The following is an 18,614-nucleotide window of genomic DNA, read 5'->3' on the forward strand; positions in this document are numbered from 1 at the left end:
TGGACTCAGAACAAACATGTTGCTCTGCTTTCAAACCCTGAGTTGAAAAGCTATATTTGGGGAAGTTTCAAAACAACACATTCTTACTTTTTTTTTTTTCCTCCCACCACACTTCTCCCATTTGCTTTTTTTTTTTTTTTCTTCACCTGGCAGTGATTATTACCCAAGTCCAGCACACACTGAGCTGCTCTCTTTGCATATATTTTGGCCAATTAGGCTGGCACCCAAATTGCCAAACACAGCTCTGAGAGTGACCCTAGAGCAGACCTTTGGTACCTTGCTGCCTTTACCTTCCCATCTGCAAAATGGGAACAAATGTGCTTTGATCAGCCAAACAAATCCATCACTGCTCACCAGCTCTGCAGGACCGAGCAGGCACTGGCCTGTTTCATTTGTTTGATTTCCAAGACACATAATAAAAAGGTGTATAAATATGTATTTAGCTGGTGGAGCTTTTCTGGGATATTTGGGGTTGTTTGCTTTCCGATATCAAGCAGAGAATCTGAAATGCATATTTAAATTTGACAGGCAGCCCCTGATCGGAGAGGAGACATTCTGCTCCGCTGGGCACATTTAGACATGATTTTTGTGTGTATTTCCAGAGGTTTTTTTCCCCAGCTGTCTCAATGCATATTCACATCTGGGACCAGAGTAGTCTCTGGGGGAAATAACACGTTTTCAGTGAAGCAGAGGTTTGCACAGACAGGGAGAGGGCACAGAGCAGTGCAGGAGAGCAGCGTGAGGAGCATCCCTGCTCCCATCCTGGGTGCTCCATCCCCAGAGCAGCCTGCACTGGGCTGATCCCATCTGCCAGAGTGATCCCTACAGAGTCCTGCATCACCTCATGCCACAGATCACCCTGAGCCACAGATCACCCTGTGCCACAGATCATCCTGTGCCACAGATCATCCTGTGCCACAGATCAGCATGAGCCACAGATCACCCTGTGCCACAGATCACCCTGAGCCACAGATCACCCTGTGCCACAGATCACCCTGAGCCACAGATCACCATGTGCCACAGATCACCATGTGCCACAGATCACCCTGAGCCACAGATCACCCTGAGCCACAGATCACCTCATGGCACAGATCACCCTGAGCCACAGATCAGCATGAGCCACAGATCACCCTGAGCCACAGATCACCATGTGCCACAGATCACCCTGAGCCACAGATCACCCTGAGCCACAGATCACCTCATGCCACAGATCACCCCATGCCACAGATCACCCCATGCCACAGATCACCCTGTGCCACAGATCACCTCAGGGCACAGATCACCCTATGCCACAGATCACCCTGAGCCACAGATCACCATGTGCCACAGATCAGCATGAGCCACAGATCACCTCAGGGCACAGATCACCCTGTGCCACAGATCACCCTGAGCCACAGATCACCCTGAGCCACAGATCAGCATGAGCCACAGATCACCCTGAGCCACAGATCACCTCATGGCACAGATCACCATGAGCCACAGATCACCCTGAGCCACAGATCACCCTGAGCCACAGATCACCCTGTGCCACAGATCACCTCATGCCACAGATCACCCTGTGCCACAGATCACCTCAGGGCACAGATCACCCTGTGCCACAGATCACCCTGTGCCACAGATCATCTTGTGCCACAGATCACCCCGTGCCACAGATCACCTCATGCCACAGATCACCTCATGGCACAGATCACCCCGTGCCACAGATCACCTCAGGGCACAGATCATCCTGAGCCACAGATCACCTCAGGGCACAGATCATCCTGTGCCACAGATCACCTTGTGCCACAGATCACCGTGAGCCACAGATCACCGCGTGCCACAGAGCACTGTCCTGCTCCTCCAGGTGCTGAGGACCATCCTTGCCCTGGCCACCTCCACTCTCCTTCCCAACCCCAGACCCCACACCCCCATGGACCATCCACCCCAGAGCAGTGCCAGGGAACTGCATGGCACCTCTCTGCAGGGCTGTGGCTTTGCAAGGAGCCCAAGGCTGCCTTGAGAGGTGTCTGCTCACACTGGGAGGTGTAGGGGAGCAAAGTGGGAGCACTGGGATGGGCAGAATGGGGTGCAGAAGGGTTGGGATGGGCAGAATGGGGAGCAGGAGCTCTGGGATGAGCAGAAAGGGGTGCAGAAGGGTTGGGATGGGCAGGATGGGGAGCAAGAGGGTTGGGATGGACAGAATGGGGTGCAGGAGCTCTGGGATGGGCAGGACAGGGAGCAGGAGGGTTGGGATGGGCTGGAAGGGGTACACAAGGGTTGGGTTGGGCTGGAAGGGCAGCAGGAGCTCTGGGATGGGCAGGAAGGGGTGCAGAAGGGTTGGGATGGGCAGGATGAGGAGCACAAGGGTTTGGTTTAAAGGGATGCTGAGAGAGCAGGGTGGGGAATGGAAGCTCTGGGATGGGCAGGAAGGGGCGCAGAGGGCTCCAGGGAAACAGAAGCCTCCCAAACCGGCCGTGCCTGTGGCTTTCACCCCCGTGCCCTCTCCGCAGTGCCCGCCCCAGGCAGCCCCCGCAACCTCCTCCCTGTCCCCTCCCTCGGGGTGTGTGTGTGTGTGCTCTGCTGAATGAAAGGCTACCCTTTTCTCCTTGACATCTTGTTAGAATGTGAATACAACAGCTATTGATTTGCATTTTGTGCAAGGAGAGAGGAAAAAAAAAAAACCCTAGCTTTTTTCTTTTTCTATTTTTTTTAAAAAGAAAGACTCTCTGAACTCAGAGCTCCTGCAGGAATAAATAACCTGGATGGGGCTTGGAGCAACCTGGTCTAGTGGGAAGTGTCCCTGGCCATAGCAGGGGGTTGGAATGAGGTGATACCAACCCAAACCATCCTGTGATTCTATGAATTGAGCACCAACCACGCCAAGCTCTGCAGGAAGAGCACAAGGATCCACCCAACCATCCTCCCCAAGTGCTTCTGCATCCCTCACCAAGGGCAAACACTTTGAGTTACCCCAGGCTGGGCCAGCAGCATCACCCAGCCCAGGGGGGAAGGCAAACAAAACAATTAAGCTGGACCTAAGGCAACTAAATGAGCAGGGAAAGCCAAGGCAGAAGCAGGCTGGGGCTCGGGAGGAGGAGATGGCGCAAACAGCACTGCTCACCTCCTGCAGGTCCTGGCTGGCAGTGCCATCAGTCAGGCTCCTTCCACACAGGTCCCCAACCATTGTGACACAGACACCAAGCGTCCTGCTACCCTTCCATGGGGAGAGTTCCCTACTCCTCCAAACCACGGCAAGCACAGCAAGCAGGGAAGAAACCAAGGGCGAGGAATGAGGGTGCTGGCATCAGTGGCTGAGGGCAAACAGCGATGCATCGCCTCCCGCCGCGGGCTGCTGCGGGGATTAATTAGTGTTTGTAAAGCACTTTGAAGATAAATGAGACTGTGGGAGAGCTCCTGGCCAGGAGAGAGGGGGAGATGGGGATCAGGGAACCCAGGTATGGTATGGTTTCTTATCTGGTGTGCAAGCTGCAGCCCCGGCTGGGCCGGCGCCACGCGGGTGTGGATGAAAGGTGGAACGGGAAAATTTCCGCAGAGTGGAAAAAAAAGAGAAATCATGCACATGCTGCTTGGGAAAAATGAGTGAGAGAGAGATGAAAAGATGGGATCTAAGTCTCTAAAAGCTGTAGAGAACTGCTATTGATTCTGGCTTGGGAAGAAGGGGCCTGAACTAGAGCTGGTGTGTTGTTAAGTGCACTTATCTCCTCTTGTTAGATGGCAGAACGGGGGCCAGATGGACAGGGTCCTAATTCCCGTCAAGAATCATTACCTGCCGCATGCTGGATGAGGCACCTCCAAAGATGTGCTGTGAGCCCTGGAAAACGTGGCAGCACCAGGAGGTCAGGACCCCACAGTGTCCCTGGACAACCCATTCCAGTGCTGGAGCACCACTTCCCTGAAACAGCTTTTCTTACATTTAAAGAGAATTTCCTGCACTTTGATTGTGCTCGTTGCCCTCTCTGAGCACTCCTGAGAAGAGCCTGCCCCCTTCACACCCCCAGGTGCTCCCAGCCACTCCCAAAACACCACCACCCTCCAGAGCACCCCATCTCCTGGGAGGAATCCTCATGGGAAGGATTCGTGTGCATTTTCAGAGGAAATCCATGGGGAGGAGGATGGTGGGAAAAGACAGCGGGGGAGTTCGCTCCCCTCCTCAGCTGTCAGGAGGATGGGCCAGCACCAGGAGTGATGAAACACAAGATACCCTCACACAGATCTTTGATCACAGTAATTATCCATTGTTGTCGTGTACAAAACATTTATCTCCATGCAGGCATCGAGTTCCTCTGTGCCACCCCCCATCCCCTCATGCCTCACTGCTCCAGGCTCCCCATCCCACCCTCTCCAAAGATGCTCTCCTCAGGACCGGGGCAGGACTCTCTTCTCCCAGTCAATGGGGTGAAAGCAAAGAGTTTTTTGTTTGCCTGGCTTTGATCAAAATGATTGAATGCCAGGGAAAGAGCGGGGGGGGAGGAAAGAAAGAAAGCAAAGCAGAAATGATGCATCCCTGATCCATAAGCAGGAAACAGTTCAAGGATGAATCCAGGCATCACTCACTGGCTGTGCGCTTCTGGGGGTTGGGTTTTCTCTTCTTCCTTTTTTTTTTCAAGAATGAGAAAGAAAACATTTTTATAAGCTTTGCTCCTTTTCATTTTTCTCCGAGTTCAGTGGCTTTCCTCGTCAAGCCTCTGTAGCTCAGGTAAGAACAGAGGGCTCCAGATTAAAGAGCAACACGGCAGCCAAGCAGAAGCCGTCAAGATAACAGAGAGGACAGAGTCAGGAAAGACAAAGGAGGGACGCCTGCTTTCTGCAAGATTCCCGCTCTCAGCTTTTATGTAGATTACTCCAGAAACAGGGATCAAGCTGATCAAGCTGCACATTTCAGGCCCCAATCCTGACCCTCTCCACCTGGACGTTGGGCTCCAGGACAACAATCAGCATCACGAGCCCTGGCCCCAGCAGCAGGGCTCTGACAGAGATTTAATCCAGCCCAGATTTTTATAGATGCCTGGGTGGGTGGACAGACAGACAGCACGCCAGACTGACAGCTCGAAATACCTCTGCACGAGCGTGGGTAGCAACCAAGCGTGGAGCCTCCTGCCAGAGCATTTCACGTGCCGGTGAAAAACCCATCCCTGCAGCTCATCCCAGCCCGCAGCCCTCTCCCAGGGCACCCAGGGAAACAGGCCTGGGAGGAAAATTGGTTCCATCCCTCCAGATCCCAACAAGAGCCCACCACCTGTGTCCTGCAGCATCACCCACCACAGCACCTGCAGCCACGGGATGCAATATTCCCTCTCCTGCCTCAGCTCTGGTCCCCAGCGCTGCTCCTTGGGACCAAAAGCAATCTGCAGTTTGGGAGAGGATCTGCTCAGAGCCACCCCCCACACAGGAAAGGCAGGCGCCCCCCAGAGCAAGGGCTCAGCAGGGTCCACATCTCCTGTGACAATGACTCCAGCAATGACATTCTCTGAGAGTCCTGAGAGGTTCCCCAGGGAAGCCTTCCCTGCTGGCTTGTTTATAGATCTATTCTTAGCTCGACTTGGACTCATTGCAGAAGCAGCAAGGAGCCTTTCATCCCGTGACCCCGAAGTACCTCAAAGAATATGAGCCAAGCCTTGTGGAGAGGAAATATTGTCCATTCTGTTTGACAGAGGGGTCAGCCCATGTGTGAGGCCAGGCAGAGGAGCAGGGAATAGCAAACAGGCAGGAGAGGCTTTGGATGTGCACAGGGTGAGAGGCAGCCCAGGGACACCACGGGCAAGATGAGCACATGAGGTGCATCCAAAATTGGATGGACTGGGGAGGCTCAAAGGGTGGAGAGCGGGGAAAACTCCTGCTGGAGACCCAGGGTTTGTGCTGCTGCCCAGGGATGAGGGAGGTGCATTCTAGGGTCTGTCTGCTCCCACAAACCCACCCCGCCCTCTGTTTAAGGCACAGGGAGATGGGAAATATGTGATCAAAACCTCATTTACAGCAGAGCAGCAGGAGGGAGGCTGGGTGGTCACAAACTCCATGCAAACAGCCCCATCCTTGGGATGCTCCCAGGAAAAGGCCATCCTGGACGTTGTTGTTGTGAAGAAGCCACCGAACCACCATGTTATCACTCTGCCCTTGATTGACAACAACTTTCTTTTTTCATTTCTACAGAATGATGCTGGAATGGTGCTCTCCCAGCTGCAGGGCCCTGTCCCAGATGTTTGATGGGAACATCTCCCATTAAGGATGGGAGATGCTCATTGTTGCGTGGCACCCCTAATTTGGGGAGGCAGAGCAGGTGCCGGGAGAGGGGGCACCGCACCCTCACACAGCACAGAAAGTCTTTTCCATATGCTGCCTGATCAGTTATATCAGTTTCTTAAAATGCTATTGCACAGATATTTCAGAGGCATCCTGTAGGACCATCTGGTATGTTATATATTGCACAGAGCCCGGCCAATTCTCAGATCCTGTAATTTTATCTCCTCCATTTCATATGCGGCGCAGGCATTTTGCAAGGCGACGGGGAGTGGGAATCTGTGGAGTGACGGAGCGCATGCAAACCGAAAGGCAAGGCCCAAAACTGAGAGGCACTGGCAGCTCCCACCCATCCCAGGCACTGGAGAGGAGTTTTGGGGCTGCACGGGGGTGTTTGGGGTCACCCAGCTCGCCTGCATTGCCCATGGGTGCTCTCTATCCCTCCCTGCCTCCCACAGCAGCGCTGCAGGGTGGAGACGCCTCCGGCATCTCACAGATGTCCTTTTCCCTGCCTCCCCCAGCTTTTCCAGGCAGCACCATGCTCCCCACACTCCCCATGGAAGCGAGGAGATGCACTCCAGCACATCTCCCAGTGTCCTCCCAGGACCTGCCATCGTTCCTTTTTCCAGGGAGAATGTGTATGCCGACCTATGGAAGTGCGCAAGGCCAGGTTGGGTGGGATTTAGAGCAACATGGGCTGGTGGAAGGTGTGCCTCCCCAGGCAGGGGGTTGGAATGAGATGAGATTTAAGGTCTCTCCCAACCCAAACCATTGTGTGAGGCCACGAATTATTGTTGGCCATCTGAGAGCCTGTCACCAACATCCAGCTCTGTGACACTGTTCACAGGTGTCTGAGGATGAGGGAAGAGATGAGGATTTGACTCCATGTTTCAGAAGGCTGATTTATTATTTTATGATATATATTATATTAAAACTATACTAAAAGAATAGAAGAAAGGATTTCCTCAGAAGGCTGGCTAAGAATAGAAAAATAAGGAAGGAATAACAAAGGCTTGTGGCTCGGGTCTCTGTCTGAGCCAGCTGACTGTGATTGGCCATTAATTAGAAACAACCACATGGACCAATCCCAGATGCACCTGTTGCATTCCACAGCAGCAGATAACCATTGTTTGCATTTTGTTCCTGAGGCCTCTCAGCTTCTCAGGAGGAAAAATCCTAAGGAAAGGCTTTTCCATAAAAGATGCCTGTGACATAGCTCTGCTTTGTGGGGAGAGCAGTGACAAGCCTGGGCAAGCAAAAATTCCCAAGTATCCCCATGGATAGCTGTGTGCTGCAAGAGCAGGGAAAAGGCCAGAAATAACCCCTGAGATTATTGCAAAAAATAGACTGGAGCAGGTGGGCAGAGCAGAAAGGAGAAAGCCCCGTCCTCCCAGAGCCAAAAACTTTTGATTTTTAAAGTGAGTGCTCCCAACTCATCCATCACACACTGACACCACTTTATCAACTCCTTCTCAACTGACAGCAAAGTTTGGTGCTGCTCCACTCAATTTCTTCTGATTTCATTAGGAAAAGAGATATTAAAAAGGCAGAAATGTTCTGATTTCCTGTGTTTTGCTGGCTCCCTCCTCTGGCACTTGGAAATATTTTTATTTTGTAATAGGTTTGGTCATGAAGTAATTGGAAATATGTCCCATGTTCTCCTTGGAGCTACTCTTCAGGACAAGCAAATCTTGCTCTCACTTGTCAGAGGACCTGTTCTTAGAAGCTTTTTGCATCCTTCCTACAATAATTGAAAGGAAAAGGAGAATTGACCAAAACCAATACCCTTGCCACTGTCTAACATTTAAAAAGTCCAACACACTTTGAGAAAAGCAGTGTCAAGCAGAATTAGCAGCACTTAAGCACATCCATGTCACACAGCTTAAGGAAGATGCAAGAACCTCAGGGACAACTCCTTGAGAGTTTCCTACCCAGAAGGGTCTTCCCCTGACCACCATTAAATAACATCAATGTAAATCTGGAAGCCCCACAGCTGATTTTCCCCCACAGGCACATTTTGTGCCTTTATTTGTTTTTAAATAAAGATATGACCCTTTCCTGTGGTGATGTGGCAGAGCCTTCACAAAGGTTCACAAAGCCTTCACAAAGGCATGAATTTCTGCTTTCAGTTGCATTTTATTCTTCTCTTAGCTCATTAATAAGCATTAATACCTTGTATTTGTGGCATTTAATATTCCCCCCAGCACTTCAGTTTTGCTTTTGAAAGGGACACGTCAAAGGCTTTTTAAACATTATTTTGTTATTGTTCATGAAATAGTCCTGACAAAAAACAACATTTCCATTCTGGTTTAAAATTTGTAAACAACTTTTCCCCTTTCTGAAGAAATAAAATGTGTTTATCCGTCTACTAAATCCCAGCCAGTGGAGAGCTACAGGGAGCCTGTTAACTCCAGGTGCTCAGGGTGGGAGGTGTTGGAAAGTAATAAATAATAATGCCAGTTTCTCCATGTTTCTTCTAAAGTTGAAGGACTCTTGGCACCTCTGCCCAGCATATAAAAACAGGTTTCATATTAAAACATGAGCTTGGGTCTAGGACATTCACCCTGCTTCCCTGGGTGTGCAACACCTGAATAACCTAATTGAGGGTTCTCTGTTATATGCCATGTAATTTAAACAGGTAATTAACAGCAGAAGCAAGTTCTGCTCCCAAAAGGAACTGAGGGTCTCATGGCAAGCAGGTGATTGTCCTCTCCCTCCCCCAAAGGAAAATCTGAGCCCTCCAGAGTGGGGATGCAGAGGGAAAGAAGAATTTCAGAGGAGGAGGAGGGAAGTGTGACCAGAAGAAGGAGGAAACTGCCACTCCAAGGCACAGCAAAATCACCAGAGCCCCTCCAAGGCTGCTCCCTCCTTCCCCAGCACGGAGCCCTTCCCAGCTGGAGAGTTCCCCTGCCCGTCCATCACTCCCCACACTGCTCTGGAACACTCAGCCAGCTGCAGGCTACATAAATATTGACAAGGTGCATTCTTAAATAAATAGCTCTGCTCCAGCAGTCGATATTGACCACTTGGAGAAGGCAAAACAAAAAGGCCTGGGGGACAGGGGGCTTCATCCAGCCCCAAATTGGATAAGCACGGATGCAGCCAAGCCCTTTGTTCGTGTCCTGACACCAGCTGGGACATGAGCAGGGAAAGAAAAGCCCTGGAGAGACAAGGAGACAAAATCCTTGCGTGGGAATGATGTCTTGGCGAGACATTTGTTTTTCTGGTTCTGCTGCCTTCTGGTCAAGTAACTTGAAAATTCGATAGTGTGAGTGGAGAAGTGGGGCAGGGGAGGAGCGGGGAGGCAGCGTGGTCCTCTGGGGACCATCCATCACACAGGCAGGGCTGCCAAATCACCCCGGAGCTGCCCAAGTGTGTTTATGGAAGAGATTAGAGAGCTCCTTCTGGGGATCAAAGAAAAGCTCTCCCCTAGGAGCATGCTGCCTTCAACTCCCAAATTCCCAGAGGACTCCTTTAGCAGCATCTCCTGCAAATATTTTCTTTGGGAGGGTCACAATCCCACGAGTCTCATTAAGGACATTGAAAGAAAACAACGCTTAATTTGGGGGAACCACGCTTCACCCGATTTCAAGTCAAAATTCCACACTGGGTTATTTGGATGCAAAGCCTTGAGTCTCAATTTCTAACCCAAAAGGTATCCACTGGTGCATCCCCAGCGCCCTGCACTGTAATTAAACTGGAAATTATCATTCCGAGTCGCAGCCCTCGTGCAGCCAATGGCATTCATCTCTCTGATATCAACCCATAAAAAAATAATAACCACAACTGGAGCTTGCTGGAGGAAATGAGCATCTCAAGACATGGGGTTTGGATCACAAGAGTTCAAACCCACCGGTGGCAGGAACCTTGCAGCTCCAGGTCCCTGGTAATGGGAACTTGCCTATTCCATGAACTCCAAAAGCAATCCAAAGGAGAATCATTCTTTATAATTGTTTTGCAACTTCTCCTCCAGCTGGAGGAATAATGATTGCACAATTCTCCTAACAACATGATCATAATCTATCAGTTCTATGAACTATAGAATGAACCCAAAGAGATAATTGGTGCAGGCACTGAATGATAAACATGTCAAGATTATGATTTCTTTGCTTAAAAATGAAACGAAGATATGATTGGAAATGCCATGCTTGGGGAGTATGAGCAATATTCCCATGCTCCATCATCTAAATTAGTTTATAATTTGCATACACTAGTATTTTTAGGCATTGTTCGAAGGCAGGGGAGCTGTAAAACTTTAACATCCAAACATCCTCAGACGCTGTCCTTCAATGGCACCTTCCCAGTAAAGATCCTGCCGTGCATCAGGAGGTCCCATTACCAAGGGAGCAGCTGGGGAGGTGCAGCTCTGCTGGAGCCTCAGGGGCTTTATCACCTCCTTCCACGGGGTTTTACAGCCCCAGACACTCGCTGGGAGCACGGGCTGTGTGCACACAGCAGCAGCCAGCTCAGCAGGCAATGAATTTTAGCGCTGCACCTTCCCGGCTCCCGGCGCTCCCAGAGGGACCACAAACCCAGGCTGACATTCAGCTCATAACAAACTTAAACCACAGCAAAAATTCTCCTAATTTCCATGGTTTATACAAGAGCTGCTGCGCAGCCCTCTGAAGTTATCAGCCCACGGGGCTTTGTTGGGTTAAACAAGAGACAAAAGCACCTCCAGCCCGAGCTGTGCTCGCAGGCTGGAGGAGCTCTGGCTCCCCTCCTTCCCTGAACCCACCTCCACTTTTTAGCAGCAATGCCAATGGAAAAGGGAGGGAAATGGGCATCTCCCAAAACTTGGGAGGGGCTATTTAACTCCCAATCCATTGCACACCCTCATCCTGCACAAAGATGCCCCACATCCCACAAAACACCCTGTTGTCCCTGCCCACCTTGTGCAGCTCACAGGGGCTCCCCGGAGAGCAGCAGGTGGAAACGGAGCCTGCTGAACCATGAAAGAGCAGCTAACAGGTCCCTGTGCCTGTGACTGCTCCTGTCACTGCTTGGAAACCCCTCGGGGCTCCCTGGGAGCATGGAGGGGGAGTGGGAGGCAGAGCCAGGCTCGTTCCATATGGCACCCATTAGCCTGAGCTGGCATGGCAGTGGCAGCGTGGCACGAGCCAGCTGCCAGCCAGGGTGGAGGCGTCACCCCACCAGGGCAGCTCCTGCTCCAAAGTGGGTGGGGAGGAAGGAGAAAGGACCTTGGGGGCTCTTTGCTGCACCCCCTCCCATGGATCCTCCCAAACCCCTGCACAGGGAGAGGAGCCTTGAACCAAAAACCCAGCACAGCATCCCACACACAAAGGGGTGGGAACCACACAAAGGGACATCTCTGCTCTGGGACAGGCTCTGTAGGACTCAGGAGCAAGGGGGGAACACCGGTAAAGGGAGCTTGAAAGATGAAAGCACCAACTCCGTCCTTTCTCTGCTAAAACAGAGTCCCTTAAAGCGAGTCTACTGAATTAAAGAGGAAACCCCAGAGAGCCTCCATGCTCATGAATAAATTCAATTTGCCATCTCATTTTTGAACTTATAAAAGCCAAGGCTCTCTAAACAAGAGACAAAGCCCCACACTGTGCCTCCAGGCACCTGGAGAGAAGCCCTCAGATGGGACACCAGGCTCCTTGGAGTGCAACCCAGCTCCATGTCCCTTGTCCCATCTCAGAGCCCCAGTCCTGGTGACCAAACCCAGTGTCACAGGATTGGCCACCAGACACAGTCAGGACAGGAAGGGAATTTGCATTAAATCTTCCCATGGCACTATTTTTTATTCTGTTTGCATTATTAATATTATTATTATTATTTGCTTGTATTTTCCCCCTCCTTGCTTCATGCTGCCTTATGTGGAATTGCAGTGACACAGCCCCTCTGGTTGGGCACTGCTCCCTCACCCAGCACCTACCAACAAAACAAATCCACCTCCTAAACAAGAGCAAACCAAAATCCAGAGTGAAGGGGGTGCTGAACAGCAGCTGCTTGGCTGAACTGACCAAGCCCCTCTGATTTTACAGGTTACAAACCAGCAGCACCACTCCAGGGGGACTCTGGAGGGATGATTACAGGGATGGCTTGGCCCAGCTCCTCCCAGAGCCCTGGATCTGCACAGCTGGGGCTGCCTGTGGCCAGCAGCACCTGAGCAGGTTTCTAATGAAGCTGCAGTGCAGGAGAGCAGCTCTGGCACACCCTGGGCACTCCCCCTGCAGCACACCTGCCCAGCTCCTCCTGCTGCGTTCAGCACACTTGGGAAATTTGGGCTCACACTGGGAGCAGGCCAGAAGCAAATCCAGACAGAGACTCCCTGGATTTTGCAGATCCCACCATGCTGAGCCCTGTAAACCCTGGAGTTTGTGGCTCTGGCAGCAGTAGGGACAACCAAAGTGATCTGATCATGCTCCTCCCTCCTCAAACACCATCACTCCAGCATTAAAGGCTCCCTGATTTCTCCTGCATTTTGTTGCATGTTGTGTCCCTCATGTGCTGGGAACACAGGCAGCACAGCCCAGCTCAGCACTCAGGAGCCAGCAATGAAGTGCTTTAGGAACCCAAGCCAACTGAATTTTGTGCTGTAATGTGTTCAAGAAACACTGACACACTTGTCAAACTCTTCACAATTCCTCCTTTCTCTTTCCCTTTTTATTTTTTAAATTTCTGCCTAGCTTTATAGATCATTGGATAACATTCAGAAAATCATGGGGATGATTTTCTTTTCTTTCCCCATCATTGCCATCAAATGAAGTTATTTGTGAATACATCTGCTGGAAACCAAACCAAACGAAACATGACAAGTCTATTTTCACCGTTGGCAAGGCACTGAGGTGCTCACAGCCCCGTGTGTCACGCCTGGCTGAGGCACCAGCAAGGCACTTTTTGGGAAATTTGGGAAGCAGGGTGTCCAGAGGGGGACTTCAGGAGGAGCTGGGATGGGATTCTACACCAGGGGAAGAATTCTCTAATGGCAGAAAGCTCAGGAAGCCATAATGCACAGGGAAAAGCCACCCTCTCCCATAAAACACAGCAGGTTTTGGAGTTGCAACATCCCAGTGCAACCTATTGCAAAGTCATTAGCAGTAAAGTAATATTCTAATAGTTACCAATTTGACCAATAAGCCTCCAAGGCAAAGGAAAGGCAAAGACAAAAGGTGCCTGATGCACCAATTTATCCTGGTGATAAACTCCTGTCGCAGACATCTTTTATGAAAAATCCTTTCCTTAGGATTTTTCCTCCTGAGAAGCTGAGAGGCCTCAGGAACAAAATGCAAACAATGGTTATCTGCTGCTGTGGAATGCAACAGGTGCATCTGGGATTGGGCTCATGTGGTTGTTTCTAATTAATGGCCAATCACAGCCCAGCTGGCTCGGACAGAGTCTGAGCCACAAACCTTTGTTATCATTCTTTCTTTTTCTATTCTTAGCCAGCCTTCTGATGAAATCCTTTCTTCTATTCTTTTAGCATAGTCTTAATATAATATATATCATAAAATAATAAATCAAGCCTTCTGAAACATGGAGTCAGATCCTCGTCTCTTCCCTTAACCTGAGACCTCTGTGAACTGGTCACACACTCCTGAATCAGATACAACCATGTTGAGGCATGCTGAGGGAATCTTCTCCTTCCAGAGAAACACAGATGCTCTACCTGCTCCTCTGCAGCCATTTCCATCTGCCTTGCAAACCTCCTGAGGTTACACAAAATAAAATTCCTCTTTTAGCCTGTCCCAGAGCCCAGGCACAACTCCCCCACCTTTTCCCAGCCAAACTGCAAGAATCCTTCCCCCTCCCAGCTGCGTCTGGAGATTCTTCCTGAAGAGGTGGTTTAAGAGCCAGTGAAGGCTCCTGGACTTCAGAGCCAAATCCTGAGGTTTTGCCAGGGGAACACACACGAAACCCCGGCGAGGGGCACAGCCCAGGATGGGAAATGAAACCAAACACTCTGTCTTAGGCACACACCATGCCAAGCATGGCCCTTTCTGGATTTAAAATCTTGATGCTAGTGAAATCTCCTCCCAAGAGGATGCCTGGAATAAATTGTCATCTGATAATAGCTACCAGGTGGTGAGGCAATGAAAAAACAGACATGCACAGAATGTTTTGACTTCAAACTCATGTGGATTGTCAGAGAGGAAGTGTATTTTGTGTCCCTTCCTCATGCCCACTTCCCCCTCCCCATTTTTACCCCTCAGTGGTTTTTTTTAAAAATTATTTTGGCTTTCTCCAGGTGTTAGGCAGATTCCCTGGGGCAGTGGCTGAGGCCAGGGGCAGAGCCCAGAGCAAACCCCCACCACTCCTCAAAGGCTCAGGGGTGCCCAGGTTGGGGTCTCCTCTCTAATTAAGTGAGCAGATGAAGAAAGCCCTGCACAGCCATCCTGCTTCCCTCTCCTGCCTTGTCCATCTGCCCCTTCCCACTCTGCTCCTCACTCCCCATCATACCTGTAACCTTTCCCATTAACACCTGCCCAGGCAGGGAAAACCCTTCCCGAGCTCAAAGCATCTGCTCCTCATCAGTTTGCCAGGGAGCTGCCTCAGCCTGGGGCGAGGAGCAGGCACAGAACTCCCTCTCCAGCCAGGATGACATTTCCAGGGCAGGGCAGCAAAGGGCAATCCTCTCACCAGCTTCAGAGGCCAGGGAGAGGCAATGTCAGAGCTCCCTGCTGCGTTTGGGGAATGCACATCCCTTTCTTCCTGTTCCAGGAGCCTGATGCTGCTCTGTGTGAGCCTGTGAAGGCACACACACACAGATTACATCTTGTTCCTAGCAGGAAGAGATATTGACTTGGAAAATATCAAAACCGCCTCTGAGCCCGCAGCACCCTCATCTCACAAAACAGAATAACAAAAAAAAAAAAATAAAGACAGAGGTTGAATCAAAGGAGGAGAGACATTCTACTACACAGACTATCCAAGGCAATTTGGGTCTGTAATGAGGAGGTCAGCGCAGAGAGCAAGAAGGAATTTTAAATAGCACCTTGGAATTTTGGGGATCTCAACACAGCAGGAGGGAGTGCAGCAGGAGCTGCCACGAGAGCTGAGCTGCTCGTGTGGGAGGGGACATCCAGCTGAAGGCACTGAGCAGTGACAACCAGGAGAGCATCAAACACTGCCCTGCACGAGAGGCAAGAGATGCTCGGGTCCAGAACCACCCAGGTGTTGGAGCCCAGGAAATTCCTCTGGCTGCCCTGGAGGACTCGAGACCCTGGCAGGGGTCAAAAACTCCTTGGCATGGAGTCAAAAACACCTGTGCCTTTGATTTTAGCCCATGGAAAAAACTACCAACTTTGTATGAAGATGTACAAGCCACAAGGGTTTGAGTAGAATGATAAGGAAGTTATCACAGGGTGAAAATGTAGAATTTTGGGGTTTTTAGAACGGTGGTTCAGGAGGCAAGATGGAGGAATCTGGGCGTGTTCTGTCTTTCCTCCTGCTTCTTCTTGGCCTCCATCTTCTGCTGTGGTGGTGGCACTTTTGGATTGGTTTAGAGTAGAGACTGACTAACGTAGGGGATAGGTGTTGGAAAATTATTGTAAATAAAGTTCATGTAGTTTTTAGTATAAAAAGATAACATTGCCCTGAGGGCAGTCAGTGTGCCACGACCCGACCTGCTGGACAGACCTCAGCAGGTCAGAGAAAGAATGTAATAGATAATAAATAATGAACCTTGAGAATGAGAACCAAGGAATTCTGTCTTCTTCTTCAGTCTCGGGGCTGGGAAAAAGAGACTTTCCAACACCTCGGGGTCATCTCAGCACCAGAGACCTCCTCAGCCAGGCACTGCCCTGGGCAGGTCAGTGCTGCAGGAAAACCCAACATCCCAAGCTCAGCCTTGGCTCTGCCTCCACAGCTCCGTTCCTGCTGTGTCAGACACGACTCGAGGAAAAAGAAAGTGGTCTCAAGGCAGGCACTAATGATGAGTGCCAATCTAATAACACACATAATGCAGGCAGCCCCACTGCAAGTGTAATTGCAATCATAATGCAATCAATACCAATGGAAACACCGTATTTATACAGGGCCTTTCATCACTCACATGGAACTCAGTCGGTGCCAGTGCAAATATGCCAGCATCTGAAATAAAATATTTGCCACACATCTCGTGTACATGCAGACCAAACACTGCATTCGGGAGAGCCTTGGGATGTTGAAGGCTTTGGGAAGTTTCTGGGCATCTGACAAGCACAGGAAAAACAAAATAAAACTCCCAGGTCCAGCTGTACTTTGGGAAATAATAAAACCTCCATTCACATTGAATTCTCCTTAGCTTAAGTCACGATTTCCACATTGCTCTGCCTGTCAGTTCCTGCCCTGGCACACTGCTGTGGTCAGGCAGTCATTAACCTCCTGACGGGGAGAAAATGGGGAGAAACGCTCCTGGCTGCCAGCAGCATCCAAATCCTACCCACGAGGGCTGCACCAGAGACCTGTGGTGCTGCTCCATCCAGTGATGGGCGAGCACCTGAGCTTCAGCTCCCTGCTGACATCCCTGCAGACACCTGTGACTGCTTCCATTAAGGTGAAGCAGCTGAAGGGCTCTGACATGTGGGAAAGCACAGCATTCCTGAGACTCTGGAGCCTGGGAGAGCAGAGAAAACCATCCTGCCCTCACTCACCATCCCTTCTGCCCTCTGAATCTGATCCAAACAGTCCATCACTGGCTCTTGACACATTTAATGTCTCAGTAAAGAAAAACATGATGTGTTGATGCTCCTGTAAAGCTCTGACAACTGACAGCCTAATGGGTCCTTATTTTTTCCCAGCTGCAGTTTAGAAAATGAAATAAATTTAGGTCCTTAAGCAGGCTGGCTGCTCCGTGAGGAACGTGTTTGCTGCACTAGCTCTGGACTGCAGGAGCAGGGAGCAAGGCTGGAGAAGAGAAAGATGAGGGCTGGAAGTGGATGGAAGAGTTGCTATACTAATTTAAGCATCCAAATTCACCTGGAATATCCTTCACTTCTGTTTGCTGAAGGTGAGAGCAGCACCTAAAACTCCAGCTGCAAGTGATGCTGCTGTCCTGCCCCGGAAGTGATGGTAAAACACGATCCATGTGATGGGGAAACATGATCCATCCTGTTATGGTGGATTTTAGGATGACTGGGAAAAGGTTTGTCCCCCAGAGGGTGCTGGGCACTGCCCAGACCCCCCAGGGAATGGGCAGAGGCTGCCAGAGGGGCTGGACAATGCTCCCAGAGACAGGGTGGGATTGCTGGGGTGTCTGTGCAGGGCCAGGAGCTGCACTGGGTGATCCTTGTGGTCCCTTATTACAGTAACAGGTAATAATTAGCACAGACTCCATGCATTACAGAGGCTGATAATAATCTTTATGAAGAAACCTATACTTTTATACCCTAGTTTACTACAGGTGCACTTGATTGGTTCTCCAATCCAAATACTATTACCAATGGCTAATTAAGAAACCACCCTTTGGTAACCAAATCTCCAAAACACATTCCACATGTGCACAACACCAGGTGCAACAAGTGAAGGCAAGAATTGTTTCTCATTCTTTTCTCTGATCTTCTCACAGCCTTCTCCAGGACCATGCATGGGAAAGTTTGCCCCTCTATATATTATATTATACTATATACTATATTATATATATATATTATTATATTATACTTATTAAGAAGGTCATCACCCTTACAGACAGTCCAATCCAGATGGATCCAATTGGTCAATCCCAACACTATCCAGTGTCCAATTAAGAAACCACCCTTTGGTAACCAGATCTCCATAGCACATTCCACTTGTGCACACCAGGTGCAGCAAGTGGAGATGAGAATCGTTTCTCATTCTTTTCTCTGATCTTCTCACAGCCTTTCACACAATGATGCCTGGGAAAGTTGTGTTTGTCGCTGCGGCCAGAGAGCTGCTGCCACAGCCCCTTCCAGCTGAGGACACCCTGTGATTCTCAGAGCCCTGTCTGGCTCCATCCACAGCAGGAGGACTGGTGCTCCTGGGGCAGTAAAAGCCATGAGATGCAGTCCCGGCTCTGCAGTCTATTAAGCAGCGCTGCTGTAATTAGGCTACAGCAGCGCATGGCCGCAGGGCTGGGAGGCAGTGATGGAAACCTTTCCTGGGCAAGGGCCAGGTCCTTGTGGAGCACTCCCCAGCCATCCCTCAGCAGCAGCTCGCCCAGACCTTATCCAGCCTCACGCCAGCAGAGTGGATCTCAGAATCTCTGCTGCTCAGAGTGACTCTGAGATCCGTACAAGTCTCTTTTCCCAGCCTGGCAGTCAAAGAAGGAGTCAGGACTTTTCTGTTCTCGTTCTCAAGGTTGTTTATTATTTCTTATCTCTAACATTATTTCTCCAACCCACCGAGGTCTGTCTGGCAGGTCAGGTTGAGGCACACTGGTGTTATCTTTTATACTAAAAACTACCTGTACAATA

This window comes from Molothrus ater, chromosome 22, assembly GCF_012460135.2.
Source record: "Molothrus ater isolate BHLD 08-10-18 breed brown headed cowbird chromosome 22, BPBGC_Mater_1.1, whole genome shotgun sequence".
Lineage (NCBI taxonomy): Eukaryota > Metazoa > Chordata > Aves > Passeriformes > Icteridae > Molothrus > Molothrus ater.